The 18,879-nt window shown below is 39.0% G+C and overlaps 1 long non-coding RNA gene across 1 annotated transcript; it reads left to right on the forward strand.

Moving 5' to 3' along the window:
- Positions 1-3,636: 3,636 nt before the first annotated feature.
- On the forward strand, positions 3,637-18,191 carry LOC103277820 (uncharacterized). The gene is made up of 3 exons (XR_505695.3): positions 3,637-3,727; positions 4,897-4,993; positions 17,188-18,191. It is a non-coding gene; the product is annotated as an uncharacterized LOC103277820 (long non-coding RNA).
- The last annotated feature ends 688 nt before the right edge of the window (positions 18,192-18,879 follow it).

The following is an 18,879-nucleotide window of genomic DNA, read 5'->3' on the forward strand; positions in this document are numbered from 1 at the left end:
TGACAGAGACACTTAATCTGGATGAGAATGTGGTTTAAAGATCCTGTGGATGAGAGGACTCCCTTTGATTTTTTACTCAGTTCCCAGAATGCCTGTGCAGATCTCTTAAATCCAGATTTTGTTCCAGATTAAAATGCTGTGTAGAACGGCCCTGACTTAACTTGTCCATCTCTGTAATTCCTACTAACTTGCTAATTCATTCATCCTCAGGTAGATTGTTGATATTTTCTAATATTTATTGTAGAACACTTGTGCTGCTACCACCATATGCCAAACTAACTTATCAATTCTTTTTCTCAATAAAAATGTTTTCATTTTGAGACCAAGTTTTATTTTCAAAATTTTATACATTCTTGATCTTACCAATAGCCAGAACTTCATAGCTTGACAGCAGTTACTAACCTCTTTGGCACATTTTCAATATTTGTTACTGGCTCCTTTATATGTTTTTGCTACTCTATCTGGTTACAGGTACTATTAGTACATCATGTTGAAGAAATATTTATTTTATGTTGCAATAAGCCATATTTTAACATATTTGATCAATATGTTTTCTCAATTTCTATAAATGGATATTATGCCCTACGTTGCTGGACCTTTTTTCATATATTGATTTGCTGATATTTTGTATTATATTCCAACAGTCATTTATAAACTCTTGCAATCAAATGTTTCTCTCTCTTTTCTGGACAACTTTCACATTCATTCTTTTGTGGCTCAAAATCCCAATCTTTCTTATCTTCTTAACCTTCCATAAGCTTGTAGGTAGAAAAACTATTGTGAAACAAAGCCTTCCTCTTTCAATTGAGTCCTCTCTTTCAATTTCCATTGATTAATAAATCCTTCTTTCTATCCCCTAGTTCTCATTTGAAAGATTCAAAAGGTGATAACCACAAAGGGGTTGTTGAATATATTGTGTGCTTATATTTAGCAAGGCTTATCATGACAAGCTTCAAAAACTGTATGGTTTCAAGAAGAAACTTGTGTGGTTTCAAGAAGGAATCCAGGGAAGAACTGCATCCCTATTTCTCATCTCTGTTCCTCCAGCCTCCCTGCAGCAGCTCTCCCCATCCCTCCATAAGTGAAAAAGATTGAGTTAGCACAAGAGGAACATCTTCCTCCCCACAAAGATAATTGCACTCAATGCTTCTTTATATGCTCTGGCCGTGTGAAGAGGTTGGAATGGGGGGGGGGGTATTTTGGCTCTCCACTGGTGCTCCTACACATGGCATCTGAGGCACCATCAACACTGGCAGATACAATACAGATTGTCTGCTTTGAACTGTCTTATATGGCAGTGTAGACTACTATAGTCCAGTTCAAAGCAGATAATCTGGATTTTATTTGCCAAAGTAGATGGGTCTTACTAGTGGGTTACTCCTCCATCCTCTTCCTCTGAGAAGAGGGACATAAAAGAGCTGGCTGGGAGCTTTTCCTTTCTCCCTCATTGTTCTCCGTCCAGCATCATGAGCCAACACTGGATTACATGACTCTACCTTTCCCATTTGGCAAAGCCATACATCCTTAATGCTAATAGTTCAAATGCATTAGAATTGGAATGTAAAATCCAACAGCATTAACCCTCCTAATTTAGAGATATAATGAAGGGTCATGCAGCACAATTATCTGCAAATTAAATGAATCAACACAGGTGCTTTAAAAATAATGATTTATTTCCAAGCCTCAGTATTGCCAATCCCTCCTCATTTTTCTATTGACTCTCTAGACTCATTTATTCCCAAAGGGCTATCATTTTCCAATCTGATCAACAGAACAGTTTCTTCCTCTTGCTTTTTGTCAAAGTCACCTAAATAAAATGAAATATAATTCCAAAGAGAAATGCACTCATCACTAAATAAGTCGGATAGTTGTTTATTATTGTCAGGCCAACCATGGATAAAAGATGCCACTTGTGATACCCTCACAAAAGGCTCAGCTGTCAATAAACAATCCAACCCAAACAAACCTCCACTCCCTTCTGGAATTAATATTCGTGCCAACAGCTTTGCAAAAAGTATCATGAGAAGATACACTGTAGTCGGTGCTACCTCAGCCATCTGTTTTTACTCTCAAACTTCTCTGAAGAATATGGAGATTATTCTCTGCCCAAACATTTTAGTGGGAAAAGCCTGCAAGTGTAAGTAATAGTATTCTCTTGTTGACTTGGAGAAATTGAAGTAATGCATTTGAATTGACTGCTGAGAACATTAGCTGAGCCACACTGGGCTAGCTTGCCTAAGGCTGCATCTACACTATAGAATTAATGCGGTTTGATACCAATCCTAGATGTTGTGCTTTGGTGAGGCACTAGCACTGTTTGGCATGAAAGGTTAAAGTTTAGGGGTGCACAAGTCTTCATTTTTAAATTGTAAGTTGTGTGCAATTTGTTAAGTTTTGTATATACAAACAGATATTAAGAAACATGGGGGGGGGGGGGGGACACCCACGCAAAAACTTAAGAATCAAAAAGCACCCAATACTTTTTTGTTTAAATTCTGTAATGCTCGGAAGTCAGTTTCCATTTTCATTGCAAGTGAGGCGAAGCCAAAAAAGGTGCCATACCTCTTTGAATTAAGAAGTGGTAAGATGCCTCTCACCATGAGGAAAAGAAAGCAGCAAGGCGGGATGAACTGAGTGAGCTGGGAATGAGACTGAGAGAGCACAGAATTCTGGGAAAGGTAGTTTTGGAAGGTGAGGAGCGCTATGGCAGAGAATTCAAAAGGCCCTGCCCTAAACTACATTTCCCAGAATTCTGCTCAGCATCAGAAAGCCCATTAGGATAGGGGATAGATTTGAATTGAAGTTCTGTTGGTTAAAGACATTCAATGAGATAGTTATTGTAGCTTTTAAAAGGTTTTGTCAAAACTTTTTTAAAAAATAAAGTTTGTATCAGGTTGAGAATGCAGGAGAATGGCTCATTTCTGAAAATATCTACATAATAACAGAGATGCAAAAGAACTTTCATATGCAACATGACATGAATTCAGTAATAGTAGATGTTGTTGCTATTGCAGTTGTTTTTATTCTGATTATTTGAGATCTTTCTTATCTTTTTGCCACCAGCTGCCCACTTCTGGCTTATTTTTTTCCTGAATGAACTCTGATGTGGGAAAGGTAAAAAAATATGAGAGGGGAGGATTTTGAGTTGCTTTGAGTTTTCCGGGCTTCATGGCCCTGTTCCAGAAGCATTCTCTCCTGACATTTTGCCCACATCTATGGCAGGCATCCTCAGAGGTTGTGAGGTCTGTTGGAAAATAGGCAAGGGAGGTTTATATAACTGTGGAAGGCCCAGGGTGGGAGAAAGAACTGGCCCTGATTGTTTCTTGTCTGAAATTCCCCTATCTTTTGAGTGTTGTTCTTTATTACTGTCCTAGATTTCAGAGCTTTTAAATACTGGGAACCAGATTTTGAAAATTAGAAAAGGAAACACAGAATCCACACTATACTTACACTTTAAAGACAACACTCATTCCTGTAACGACCTTAAGTACCTTGCCCTAGAAAAACTACAGACTCCAATTAACACTGACATCAAGAAGTTACTCCTCTGCAGGGAGGCTTTTTGGATCCACAAATTGAAGACCTTAACCCCACAAGGCCTAAACGATAGGCTAGATCTCACCTGCTTCTTATAATGGGATAAAAAATACTTAAGTCTTTACAGAACTACTACTGAATGCTCGCAACTTGAGGTAGAATACTACATGTAAGGATCCTCCAAGGACATGTAAGTTCTTTTTGTTGTGAATCTTGATATTTATATACTATATAAGATATTATTGGGGTGTATTATACATGTCTATTTTTAGTATGGTTTGTATTATTTCTAGTATGGTTTGTATTATTTTGACTCAATTTACATTTAATTCTATGAAAAGAAATAAGACAGCAGAGCAGCAAACAGAGGGAACTCCAGGATTACCTGAAGAAGGTCTACCTGAAGAAGGTCACCGAAACTGGATGCATACCCGGGAGACCAGTCGTTACTACTGACATGGAACTTTGTTGCTATTGACATGGAACTTTGATTTACTTTAAATGAGTTACTATTGACATGGAACTTTGATTTACTTTGAATGATCGAATTTGAAGAAGAGTATTACAAACCTTGAGAACACTATCAAGATTATATTTGTTAAAATTGGACATTGAAATATGTACTTATCTGTACAGTTGGAATATATAAATTGATATTACAGTCATAATATATGTGATTATATCACTTGAGGAAATATAGAACTATAACTTACTTTAAAGTACAATATATACCATACTTTTCCTTTTTTTTCTTTTTGCTGTATATAATAGACATCTGTGCATATATCTGTTGAAATTGCCCACATACTTGTGGATTTCAATGACTTCTCTGTGTAGCCTGGCATGGTGGTCCAGCATTTCTGTGTTCTCAAATAATATGCTATGTCCAGGTTGGTTCATCAAGTGCTCTGCTTACAATGGCCCCTATAGAAAGCAAAAGCCCCTATAAAAAGCAAATGCATCCATGCTTGCCTTCCATTCAAACAATGGTTGCATGCAAAGGGGTGGACATACTAGAAACAAGCACTGGAGTAAGTGCAGACATAAACCCATTGTCTGCCAAATATATATATAGCCCAGAGAGAATGAAAATGTGCCATAGGAGGAGCAAAGGAAGGAGGTGTTTCCCCTCCCTTACAGATTACTTTGCTAAAAGTGTGGAAAGTATACTGATGACCCTCAAGGAAAAAGTCAGTTGTCACTGGACATGTAACTAGTCCTCCTTCCTACCTTGTGTATATGCAGATACAAATATTCCACACTTTTTTATAAATTAGAAAAATGATTGTCCCAAATATTTTGAATAAAGGGGACTCAGTCTGAATGGTGATGATAATGATAGGATTACTGTAATTCTAGGACTACAGCAACTGAAAAACACCAAGATATTAAGAACGCTGGAACACTGAAAAATATAGAGAAACCTCCTTCCTTTGTAAAGAATTACCTTCCTCACGTAAGTCTCTGAATCACCCATTTTACAAGATAACTCACCATGCTATCAGAGAGATTCTGGTCTTGGTAATCCAAAAAGGTAGCTATTCCAAGTTCTGAAATGAAGATGTTTTTCAAACAAAACTATCAGGTTTTTGAGACATGTATGCTATGCTAATGCCATGTCCTTTGAATTTCCTCCATGACTTTTTGACATTTCACAGATGAAAACTGGTGTATGTGTGACCAAGTAATGTCAGAGTGGGTTCAAAAAGGGAAAACTTAATGATGAAGCAGAACAAACTAGGAAAAGCTGCAGATGTTTGATTTTTCCTGAGCCCTCTAGAACAGCAAGACTGAGTCCTCATCTCCTTGCTGGGTCAACTGAGTACAAACTATTTTTGCATTTTTAAGTCAGTTTGAACCCACAAAAGCTAGCTAAGGACAAAGTGAGAAAATGGGAGGAAGGGAAATAAAGTGGAATATTTGAAAATCATCTCAAAATTGGGATGGCAGTGAATTATTGGGACTGTTTCTTCCAAATAAGGATAGTTAGATAACATGCATGACTGGGTCTGGAAATGACAATACAAATGGCATTTACCTAAAAGACTCACCAGGAAAACAGAATAATACATTTTTAAAATCATATAGTCATACCATAGCGAGCAGTGTACCCTCCATGTGGATTTCTCATCATCATTCCATTGTTGCCTCCTGGTATTGGAATAGGAGGCTAGGGCATTGAATGGCAGGCCAGTCATTTGATCAGGTAATTGCTTCGCTGGATCTGTTCTCAGTCCTGGCTGACAGTATGGCTGTGAACTACTGAAAAATTTTAATGTGTTTCTTTCCTATCTTTGCTTGTGTATAATTTGCCTGCCTTCCTTTTGCACCATGTCATCTTTTTGACATTAGCACAATAACAGCTAAACAGTTACATCTCTCCCAATGCTATACTTCTGCAAATTATCATTCTAAAGGAAGGGGGCAGAGAGCAAAAAAACCTAGGCAAACTGAGCCTTAAAATCTAAGGTTTGTGCAAATCTCAAAAACAAACAGAAATCAGAACAGAAGAGAGGAGAAAATCAAATCAGGAATAATTCTCTGCAATACTGATCCCACTGGGGGGAGGATTGGCAAATCTGTATGTCTCTCAAGCTGGGTTGAGAGAGCATTCTGGGTGCCATAATTCAAAGGGGATTTTCTCAAAGAAATCCCTCTTAACTGACAGATCTTCTTATAAGATGTGTTTATTTCTGTTGTTTGCCTCAAGAAACGATTTGGAGAATTCTATTCCAATGCCCAAAGAGGCTGTAGCAGTTTAGTTTTATCTGAGCTTTCCAATAAAGGCAAAGTTTCAGCCTTTCCTCTCCCTTCTCCTAAATTAGCTACTTTAAATTCAGCTTGCGGCTTCCAATGCTCAGGAGTGAAGATACTATTTCAACTTTTCTATGAACCACTTTCTTCATATGTGTCTCAATGAAGTCATCCTGCTGTCTTCTTGAATTCAATTGCATGATCTGTGGTGCATTGATTACATAAACAGGTCCATTACATACATGTGCATAGGTGTGAATTTCTGTATGCATGTATGTGGGTGGGTGGGTGTCAAAGCATATGGAATAAAAAGTTGTGATAAGAGAATAAATCACAAATGCAGACAAAATATATTTATGATGACAAACGGTATCAGTAAAAAGCAATGTCATTTAGTACACCAGGAAAAAGGTGAACAGGTTTCCTCCCAACACTACTAGTTTTGCAACATAAGGAAATACCTAAGCAGTTCTTGAAAAATGTTTCAAAAGAGAGAATTTCCAGAATACTCAATGTAAACATCTTTTTTTTTAGTTTAATAGCATTGAAACTATTTGTACAAGAAAAGTAAGTTTTCCTCATACTGATAACAATATTTTAGGCATGTATATGCTAAAAACAAAAGAATCCAGAAACACTCTACTTGGTTTTTCATCACTACTGAGCTCTTTTAACCAAAAAAAAAAATCCTACTATAGTTGGCACCCTGCATAAGCTTGGTTGGATATTGGGGAATATCAAGATGCCATTTGCATTTTAAAGAGTTTAGATATAAATCACTGAGGAGGAGTTGTCGCCGCTGAACTCCTCAGCAAATATCATTTTTAAAAAATAAAATAAAATAAAAGATAGCAGTTCAGATGAATGTCTGCATTCTAATAGCTCTTTTTTGATGGACTGTGTTTTCCCTTCCCGCACTTTGAGATCTGCTTCTCTTTGTCCCTCCACATTCACAAGTACATCTGGAAGGAACAAGGGGAAAGATACTTTTCAGTTTTGTGCTCATTTTCTGGAACTCCCTTCCAAGAGAACTTAGAATGGCACCCTTCCTGCTTTGTTTTTGTAAACAATTAAAACCTTTTTTTCTTTTTAGACAGGCATTTGATGATTGACAATGACTACAAAAATCCCACCCCCTGGTTGTCCTGGGTGCCATTGCTGATGTTTGCAAGAGTACCCGGTTGACACAAAAAGAAGAGGGGATCTCCTTTTTCCACTCCTCTCTCCAAGCCACGTGGACACCCTTGCAAATGTCAACAGTAGCACCCCAGAATGGCCAGGAGCCCTTTGAAGCTCTGTGGCTGCCACAACAATGGCAACAATGTTATCAAAACACCAGGACCCAAAGTTGAATTTCAAAATCTATGGTCCCATAAGGGCCAGTAATGAAGCCCACAATGACATTTTCCCCAATTTCAAGCAACTTCTCAGTGAACTCGCCACAAGTTGCAACCTAATGTCCTGAGAAACACTTGATGGGCTTAGAGGGGGCCACAGGGTTCTTTCCAGATTTCCTTATTCCAATTACCAATTGGACCTCCCTCCCTGGGGATCCCATTCAAACTATGCCAACACTCTCAGCACCCATTGTACAGTCAGTCAAAACCCATTTTGTGTTCTAGCCAGAGAGGAACAGGGTCATCAGATCCCTTCAGGTCACCCACATTCTTTCCCTTCCCAAGCAGCAGTCACAAAACCTCAAACTGAGCAATGACAATTCTGTTAAATTTCCTGCCCTGCCTGGAACCAATCAATATCAATGACAGACAGCATTCCTGGAGCTATCAGGGAGAGAATCCTAGCTGGCTACGATCTATACCAATCAGCAACCAGAGTAACAACGTCCTTTGTTTCAAATTGCTGTCAGAGTGCTATAAATATTTCCCTAGGTTTGCATTGCGTTATGTCAATCTTTAGAGCACAGAGTCTGCTGACATTCCCTCTGTTCATTGTCTTCATCCTGTTTGTGTCTTATTCGGTCCTTTGGGGAGCTTGACACCCCAGACTTTCAAACCCATGATTCTTGCAGAGCTGATATCACTCAATGGGTCCACTAAGATAAGGGTGGCCGTCTAGTGAAACTGCTTTGCGAGTTGATTTGGAATACTGCACTCAGCAGCAGCACCAGGTGATTCCTTCAAGGGACTGGGCTAGAATTAATCACAAGATCTATACCTTCTCTTTTGAGTCTGGAAGTGACTGGATGGGAAATCCAACTTAACTGGGTTTTCACAGACAAATTCATGTCCATATGTGAATAATGTGGCATTATTTCATCCAAGGGATGGAGAGAAAATACCTCAGGGATTTAAAAATGTGGTTTTATTTTTCTATTAACCCAACACACTTTGGCCTGTAATATTGAATGATCTTCCTCACGGGCTAATAAAATAAACAAATTATAACTTAAAGCACACTTTTTAGTACTTCTGACAATCTGACGGGGGGGGGGGGGGGAGAGAGAGAGAGAGAGAGAGAGAGAGAGAGAGAGAGAGAGAGAGAGAGAGAGAGAATGAATGTATGTGCCAGTTTTCTTCCTTTGCAGCATCACACAATTCATATCACACTCTGGCATGCCAGAGTATTTCTGTAGACTGCAATATCTTGAGAATCTCATGTTCCCCACTCCAGTTTAGATACAAGTATGTTGGCATCAAGTGGGAAGTCATCCCCTATACTCTATATGACATGGATATTACTCAGATACAAGCTGAGCATCCCTTATCTAGAATTCCAAAATTCAAGTTACTTCATAATTCAAAATTGTCCACATGGATGGCTGAGAAAGTCACACACTTGCCATCTCATTATCTATGCATACAGGTATCTCAAAAACGAATCCCCCCTCCCCAAAAAAACACTAAACCATTCTAGTCTCAATCTTTTTTGATAATGGATATACAATATGTACCAGCAACCCATTCAGTTGTGAAATTAAGAGTCACTAACATGAGACTGAATGTAGAAAGTGTGAACAAGAGGAAGCACAGATATGGTTTTCCCTTTCAGTATGTTTATCTGCTGTGCATTTCGTTTCCTGTGGAGAAAAGTCTATAAAAGAACTAGCTATGGTGGTGGAAGGTAAGAGGAGGCTGTTTTGAGTGGGTAAGAAAAGCTATAAGCAAGAACACCATTGGTTAATGAATTACCACACTAAATACCCTGAGGATGAATTATGCATATTAAATACCCACTTGCAAAACCAAGCCATGCTCACTAATCCTATTTCTTTCTCAACTGAAGGCACACAGTCAAACACTTCATAGAAGTTTTTTGTAAGAGCAAGCTTTCAGTACAACTGTACATGAATGGTTACGTACTTCATAGTTTATCACACACTCATTTTTTGGGAAAAGAAATCAGAAAATAAATTCTAGCAATGTCTACAAAGGAAGATGCATTATCAAAGGCTGGACGTGGGCGAGAGTGTTTGACTTTGTATCCGGTTCCACAGATTTTGTTTTTATATGGAGGTTGCTTGTGAAAAAATGTTCCTCACAAACTAAATTTCTCATGAACAACACCTCCTAATCATCTTGCACAGGCGGAAAACAGTCAGTTCATGGCTATATAAACATCTGGATAGCATGAGAAACATGAAGTCCTATGCTAGTAAAAGTGTCATACTCATGAAGTATCCTAGGTGATTTGTAATTATAACAATTTGTGTATGAAATTTCTGATTGAATTTGTGTGGGTTTATCAGGTGACTTACGTGTTATTTGTGTTATGGTAGCATAAGCATTGTTTTATTTATCCATTTCTGACTTTTGGTTATTAAATTTTAGCTATGTCTTGTAACTCTATTTTCCTTGTGGTGGTTAATTCACATTTCTGAAAATTTATTGATTTAAAATTAATTTTATAGTATAATACTCCTAACCTCTGCATTTCAAAGATGGAAGGAATTTTAAAGAACGATCTTACGGAGTAGAGGTGGGCAATTGTGCCCTGCCAGATGCCTTTTACCTTCAGCTCCATCTTCCTGGTCAACTAATGGTAAAGAACTTGGGATTTTTACTATGAAAATATCAGAAAGCCAGAATTGCCTACTAGCCCTGCCATAGAGCTTACCTCTAGTTTGCCTCTTTTGTAGATCAGTAACAATTAGTGGACAGGGATGGTGTTAAATTAAGAAAGAATAGCAGTAGAGGAAGGGGAGTCTGTCTATATTGTTGGATAGGTAAAGGTAAAAGTTTTCCCCTGACGTTCAGTCTAGTCATGTCCAACTCTGGGGGTTGGTGCTCATTTCGATTTCTAAGCCAAAGAGCCAACGTTGTCTGCCTCCTAGGTCATGTGGCCGGCATGACTGTATGAAGTGCCGATATTGTTAGATATAGACTTTTTAAAAATCTCCCCACAACCAAGGAGAATTACACCAAAAACAAACAGCCCCTCTGGTTAAAATTTTTGGGAAAGCAATTCCTTATCAGGCCAAATCTTTCCTGAAAAAAATGGAGAAAAAAAATATTGTCAGGACATTACTAAAACAGAATTTTCATTCAAAGCTAACTTTGAAACGGCATGGAGTTTATTTCCCTTCATCTCACCAAATGTGAAGGGCTGACAATACTATGACTGGTTGGTAAAACTACATAATGAGCAGTCCATAGATAAAGATAAAACATGAGTACACGAAGAAGGAAGAATTGGATCAATCTACATCAAGGATTCTTACATTTTGTTGTCCCTAAGCCTATGTACCCCTTTTTAGAATGCAAGTGCCTCCATAGGGCTCGGGCTGTGGTGCAGGCTGGAGAGCAGCTGCAATGAATCACTGCAATGAATCACTCTGACCAGGAGGTCATGAGTTCGAGGCCCGGTCGGAGCCTATGTTTGTTTGTCTTTGTTCTATGTTAAAAGGCATTGAATGTTTGCCTATATGTGTAATGTCATCCGCCCTGAGTCCCCTTCAGGTTGAGAAGGGCAGAATATAAATGCTGTAAATAAATAAATAATAATAAATAGGCTTCCTTTCTTTCTCTAGCAATGTCTAATGACTACTGAAATGAACATTAATGATACTGAGATATCTGCAGCAACTAACTATAATGTGATACCTGTGACTTTTACTGGCAACAGATTCACAGGTACTGCTAATACTACTATTGTCTGTTGCTTACATGCATAAATGAAGGGAATGCTCAATTTCAGTTCAAGAGGTTAATGAAATACAGGTGTCATTTCTTCCCATCGAAATTCATTAACCACCTAACATAATCCATGGGCTCTGTTCTCAGGTTAAAAACCCCTGCTTTATACAATTCTTTTTTTCTAGAGAAGGAAATCTACAATGATGAAAGAAATATATTTAGACACTATTGGTACGCAATGTGAACATATCACGACCCTGATATCTAAATTGTTTACTTCAATTAGGGAAGTAAAAGAATTGATTATGCAATAAATAATTAATCTAATCAGCTATCCCATTTTAACCAATCTGTAATGTTTTTTGGCTTTCAGTATCTGGTGATTCAATTACCAATCTGCTTCTGAATTCAAAGTCAAAACAAGCCACATGTGATGACTCATGGGCCTTGTAGTCCTGTTCCTAGTACTATTGTGGCAGACGAAGAGGAAAACATGGGATTTTCGCCGGTTCAGCCAGAGACGGAGCCTCTCCACGTGGAGGATGTTTGCCCTCAAGAATTCAGCCAAACAGGCCTTGGGCAGAACTCCCCCCCGTTTTCCCGGAGGGACAATTATACTAGAGATAGAGGAGTCAGAGAGGCTAATCGCCGGAGCCTGAGAATCGCTGCCAAACAACTAGCTGATTAGGTCTGCTTCCCTTGGGAAATTCTAAGGAGTCATGCATCTGGACAGAGTTGGGTTTCGCTTCTCGTTCTCTAGGGAAAGTGTTCTGTTGGCGGGAAAACGAGACCCAATATAGGTGGTTGTCGCAAGGGGAACTTTGCGGAGTCAATTGATCAGCTTGAGGAGAGAGATCGTGTGTGGACTTCGTAACCCCAGTTCCTTGCTTCCCGGATCAAGTTTCAAGCCTGCCTTGTTTCACGTTTTGCCACGGACTTTGTTTCATGCTTCATGTTTGCCTCGTTTCAAGTCTTTGATCTAGCCAAGAATCAAGTTTATTTTCCAGCCTTGTTGTCAAGCTACATTGGACTTTAAAGACTGTCATTTCCCCACTCTATTGCTTGGCAAAGTGTGTGTTTCGGTCAAGTGGATTAAAACTTTGAACTCTAATATCTTATATTGGACAATACATTTCTGGACTATATTTGACCTCATCTGAAAGGTCTGCTTCTGAACTATATTCTTCACTTGTTTTTATTGTTTTTATATATTTCTTTAATAAAGATATTAGATAGAGTCTGGCCTCTGCACATGGTTATTGGTGTTCTGCAGCCTGGGTCCTGACACCACATTCTCTACCAAATGGAATGAACTAAATACAATTTCTTTTATACAAGCATTTTGACTTTGCTAAAGGAAGCTGTTTGCCGTATACTCAACAGTGTTGGGTTTGTCATGGAATACCCAAGAACTTGCCTCACATAGTACAGAACGATATTGACTATTTTGTCTTAATAGCTAAGGATTGATCCAATTTGATCACTTTTTTTGTTCAGCATAGTTATGGTCATGGTCATTTACAAAAATGCCAGGCCCATAATTCAACAGCAACCTCGAAATCAACTGTGAGAGCAAGAACATCATTTGCCTTCTCATGCCACACAATTATAGCATCATAATTTCACTTTAATATCCATTGCTCCATCCTATAGAATCCCAGTATTATAACTCTGTGCTGGAGGATCTAATAATACCTCCATAAACTATAAGCCACATGAAACTATAGGATGGAACCATAGCAATTAAACTGGTATCATAGCATGATAGGTCTGTAGTTGCTTACGGGTACATCTACACTTACACTTCATTCAGGGCTGAACTGATGTGCAGGACCCCAGATCAGCCCTAAAATGTGTCCCACAGGAATTTCCTCAGCTACTGTGGAGGTAGGAGGGAGTCCCCACTGTTCAGTGGACAGCCTCCGGTGGCCTAGGGGATAAAAGCCTTGTAACTTGAAGGTAGGGTTGCTGACCTGAAGGCTGCCAGGTTAGAATCCCGGGGAGAGCGTGGATGAGCTCCCTGTATCAGCTCCAGCTCCATGCGGGGACATGAGAGAAGCCTCCCACAAGGATGATAAAACATCCGGGTGTCCCCTGGGCAACGTCCTTGCAGACGACCAATTCTCTCACTCCAAAAACAACTCCGGTTGCTCCTGACATGAAAAAAGTGGACTCCTAGACAGCTAGCCTAACTACCCCATTGGTCTTAAGTTGGGGGGAACCCAAATTCTGAGGCAGCATTCAGACGTTCTCCTGACTTTCGATAATGCAGAGCAAGTTCACGTTAAGGTGGCCTTGCCCTAACTTACCGTGAATCAGCCCCATGTGGTGTTTGGCTGCCACGCAGTTGGTTCTCATCTGTACCTCCTAAGTGGTCATTGCAGATGAGGTCTATGACTTAACTGTAGCCATTCTACTAGGATTATTCAGAGTTAAGAGAGCACAAAAACAGGAACAAGTTTAGTCCTTCACTTAAGATGTGGAGTGATCCACCTCTATATTTAATTTTTAATACAAGAAATGTTGAAGAAATAATTCAGGGCCTTATTTAAGTGATTGATTGTACAGCATTCCTTCTAAGACCAGCAGAGTTTATTGCCCAGATTTGCTGTCAGGATATTTGCTTTAATGAAAGGGAATTGGTAGCCTGCTTCACCAATTTTAAAACTGAAATATTTTACAAAAAGCCTTTATCCAATAAAATAACCTACTTTGAGATAAGTCCTTTAGGTAAGTGTTGGGGTGAAGATGGGGAATCAAAACCTATTTTCTGAATCTCCAAATGCAAATCCATCAATTAGAGAAAGAGACCAAGACATATATTGTCATCAAAGCTGACAATATATTGTCAGTTTTGATTAGAAGATTTTTCAAGGGGTTTGAGACAACTTGTCTTCCTAAAATTTTGGATTTTGCCTATATTCACGCACTAGAGTATATAAGTCTCACTGAATCCTCGGGACTTGTCTCTAAGTGAACATAAATAGAATTGCATTCTTAAAGAGGATATTCAAAAGAGAAGAAACTGGTAGACAGTTTCTTGAAAAATGTGTAGCATTTGTATGGCACATAGCTCTTCTTAAGGAAGTAATGGATTGAAGTGGTTTGGAATTATTTTTTGCAACATTGCTGCCTGGAATGCTTGCTATACTCAGGAGAATTTTACTATTTGCTTTTAAAGGCTTTTAGAGTACATTTAAATTTGCCAAGAAAGGCAGATCTGCAGGTGACATGGCATTTTGGAAAATACCAAATTAAAGTCTTGCAAAAACATTAGGCTTTAGCTTTCATTTAGGTTGGGTGTGGTTTTAAAAGTGGAATTCGTGATAGTTCTAACTTCTTATTTGTTCTCTTATATTACACAAAATAAAAATAATACATGGACATTTTCTATATTGCTTGATGTACTATAACCAAGCTTTTGGAGATGAAATATGTTGACTTCATTATCAGCAGGGGGCATTGATAATATCAGCAGAAATTATTGGGGAATTGCTAGGCTTTGACTTCCAGGAGGAAAGAATTCTTATTATTCCTCAACCTCCCTTATCACAATCGTTATATGCTAAATTCTAGAGACAGAATGATGTATATTTGTATTCCCTCGTAGGCAAACAATCAATATATTGACATTTTTCTGCATGATTGTAGGGATCTTCAACTAGAAAAATAGATTTTATAATATGATTCAAAATGGAGACATTAATCCAGAATTTAATGTGACTGAATTAGTTATTATTGGTTTTTAAGCGCTTCAAATGAGTTGGTATTCCTGAGAAGGGGCTTAAGGATAATTACATTAACAGAACAAATGTTAAGTCTTCACACTCTGGAGAATTCATCTCTTGAGACAATACAAAAGTTTTGAATCTGCCTGTTGAGAAATTAAAAATCACTCTTGGTCATTCCAGTGAGACCTCAAAATGTTACTTACAATAATTTCACTTCATTTCATCAAGACTGGTGAAGGAAAGGGCTTCAAGATCATCATCATCATCTCTATTATCACATTAAAGGGATGAGGACAGGAGGGATGACAATGAACAAAAGACCATCTGAGGAAAAGCAAAGGAAATAAGTTTTTTAATAGTAACCCCATCTAATATAATTACTGTAGGGTACTTTTTAGAGTGGCACACAGGAGCTGCAGTGGAATGGACGAGAAGGGCCCCTCCATCACAAGAGAAAGCTGGCTTGCCAGCTCCAAGCAGTTCAAAAACTGGCATATTTTTTTATGTTTCCACAAGGATGTTGTTCTTCCAGCCTCTGCACCATCCACTGCCATATTTACCTCTACTACTGGGTTGCCACTTAGGATACTGCTGCCATATGGGCATACTGTCATAATATAGTCGTCAACAGGATCACAAACATATTATTTATTTTGTTCCTAGGTGCTGAATCTAGCAAAAGTGACTGGTAGACTCCATGCGTCACTCCCTGTACATTTATTTCCACTGATAAAGAGTGCAAGTGTGATTTCACACAAAAGACCCTAGTTGCTACTTTTCTGTCACATTGCATGGACATTTTTCATCTCAAAACAAATTGCTCACATATTCTGTCATGCCAATGACTCTGTTATAGAGAAGAGCAAAATGTGAGCCTCAAGATATTGTTCAATACATTTCCAAATCACAGCAAATGTCTTCCAACAATGATTCCCCATGCCTAGGAATTCACATAATCATAAATTTTGTGGGCAACAATTTTTCTCTTTTTATTATTTTTGTTGCAAGTTTTCAAGGGCTGTTCCTATTTTAGGACTTATTTATGTATTCATTTACTTTATTTATACCCTGCTTTCTCCCCATGGAGACTCAAGTGCAATACAAAAGTTAAAAACAATTAAATAGTATGATGTGGATTAAGATAAAAACAGATTAAAATATAATAAATAGACTTAAAATAGCCTCTAAAACTCACAGTCCCACATTCTGCCCCCCTCCCCAATTCACACCCACATCTCCCCAGCAGGCTGCCCTTATCTTTCCACAAATGTCTGCTGGCAGAAGAAAATCTTGACATGCCTGCAGAAGGCCAGCAGGGATGGGGCAATCCTGGTCTCATTTGGGAAGGAGTTCCACAGTCTGGGAGCAGCCACTGAAAAGGCCCTCTCCCTTGTTACCGCCAAGTGCACGGTGGGACAGAGAGAAGGTCCTCCCCAGTAGATGGTAGATGTTTACCAGGTTCATAGAAAGAGATATGGTCCTTCAGATAACCTGGACAGAAGCCGTATAAGGCTTTGTAGGTCAAAACCATCACTTTGAATTGTGCTTGGAAATGTGTTGGCGGCCAGTGGAGCTGTCGCAACAGCAGAGTTGTCTGCTTCCTGTATCCAGCCCAGCTAGCTATCTGGCTGCTACTCTTTGGAACAACTGAAGTTTCTGAGCACTTTTCAAAGGCAGCCCCATGTAGAGCACATTAAAATAGTCCAGCCGGGCTGTAATTAAAGCATGTACCATTGTGGCCAGATCTGACTTATTCTGAGAAAGAAATCCCCCCACACAATCATTTTTTACAATCTATCCATCATGTATGTGTGTGAATCCACAAACATTTTCATGCATAACTTTTGGAACACAAATATTGCTTTGGTGTGGAAACATGTTTTCTCTATGAAAGTCATATTTTTGTATAGGAAAAATATTTTATGTGCAGTTTAAGTTCACTTGTAGCAAGCATAATTGTTCCCTAGACAAAAAAGAGGGGGGGGGGGGGCAGAGAAAGAAAGATTCCCTTCAGATTTTTTTCCTGACTCAAAGTTATCCACTGAATTGTTTTCTACACTTTATTTCCCCAGATCAACACCATTACCAGCACTAACCTTTGAATTCTGAAGTGAGAAAGCAGATGTCAAGAGAAAGAAAGAACATATATTCTAGCGCCAAAAGCTTATGTCATGGTCTGTACGCATTGGAAAGAATTTGACGTCTGTGTATCATTTACCCTGAGAAGGGGGCAGCCAGCCAAACCTTCTACACCCTGTTCGCTTTGTTCTCAGGAATTGTGGACTGTTCCAGACATCTGTCGCAATCCATCTCCTTTTCATCTCTGCTTTCTCCATTTACAAAATGTTCAGATTTGTTACTAGTTATTTCATTCTGGCTCAGCATAAGATATAAAGTTGTGCCTTATTATGGTTGTAAGGAGCCATCATGATGTGATTTCAATACTGGAGACTCTGGAGACCAAGGTCTAAATTCCTGATGGCCCACGGAAACCCACTGAGTGATCTTGGACAAGCCCCACTCTCTCAACTAAAGCTGCTACAAGTCAGAAATGACTTGAGGACACACAGCCAACCAGTCAATTGCAGTCATGACATTTTTAAATTTTAAAATGAGAGACCATACAGTGCCCCCCCCCCACGACCTTCGGCTTTCCCCTTCTCATTTCACTGATTCCTCTGCAGCTGGAGAAGCCATTGCCCATCAACAGCAACAACGCCATGCTTGCCAGACAAGGATGCCAAATGAAGTCAGATAACCTGAAAGTAAGAAAGAATGGGGCAAGAAGATAGGCTGGTTTAGACAAAGTGAAGGGCAATTGAAGGTTTTTACATTCCAAGGGCAAGAAGAGGTGGCCAGTAGTGTATTACAACAGCACATCACCTCAAACAATTTTAGAGCCTTCTTCATTGCAGAGGTTAAAGAGAAATTAGCAGTATTTCAACTGTGTGTGAGAGAGAATTGGCCATCTACAGAGATGTTAGGGGATGCCCAAATGTGCTACCATCCTACTGGGAGGCTTCTCTCATGTCCCTGCAAGCTAAAGCTGACAAATGAAAGCTCACCCCATCTCCCAGATTCAAACCAGTAACCTTCAGGTCAGCAACCTAACCTTTAGGTCAGCAGTCCTGCGAGCACAAGGGTTTAACCCACTGTGGCACCACAGCTCATAATTCCCTCAGGGCTAATAATAATGAACTTCAGCAAAACAAGTGATATAGTGGTTATGTAGTCATCACAAGTATCAAGGGTTGAAAGTCTTGATAGAAAGACAACATAGGGCTTCAAGAGCAGACAGCACAATATGTTAGCCAGTTGTATCTAACGCAGTCTGTAGCATTTCTCTTTTGTAAGATTTTGGTCTTGTTTCTTTTGATGCCACCATATTTCACGATCTCAGAATGATGCCACAGCACTGTAAATTAAACCAGCATCTGTCTGGAAAGGATAATACCAATTTCACACATCAATTTTATGTAGGACTAAATCCATTTGTTAATCGTAGTTAAAGTAAATTGATTGAATCAGTAAGACTTCTGATGTCAACACTAATCTGAGGCCCCTTCCACACAGCTGAATAAAATCCCACATTATCTGCTTTCCATCTGGAACAGGACCACATGGCAGCCGATCATGGCTCCTCCTCTCCTATTTGGCATCACAGTTGCATCCTGGCTTTGGTGTATTTTTTGCCTTGGCTTCTGGCTTGGCCTCTCTTTTGAATCTTTATTTTCTTGATTCTTTTTATTTAATAAGACTGACTG

This window comes from Anolis carolinensis, chromosome 2, assembly GCF_035594765.1.
Source record: "Anolis carolinensis isolate JA03-04 chromosome 2, rAnoCar3.1.pri, whole genome shotgun sequence".
In the NCBI taxonomy this organism is placed as follows: domain Eukaryota; kingdom Metazoa; phylum Chordata; class Lepidosauria; order Squamata; family Dactyloidae; genus Anolis; species Anolis carolinensis.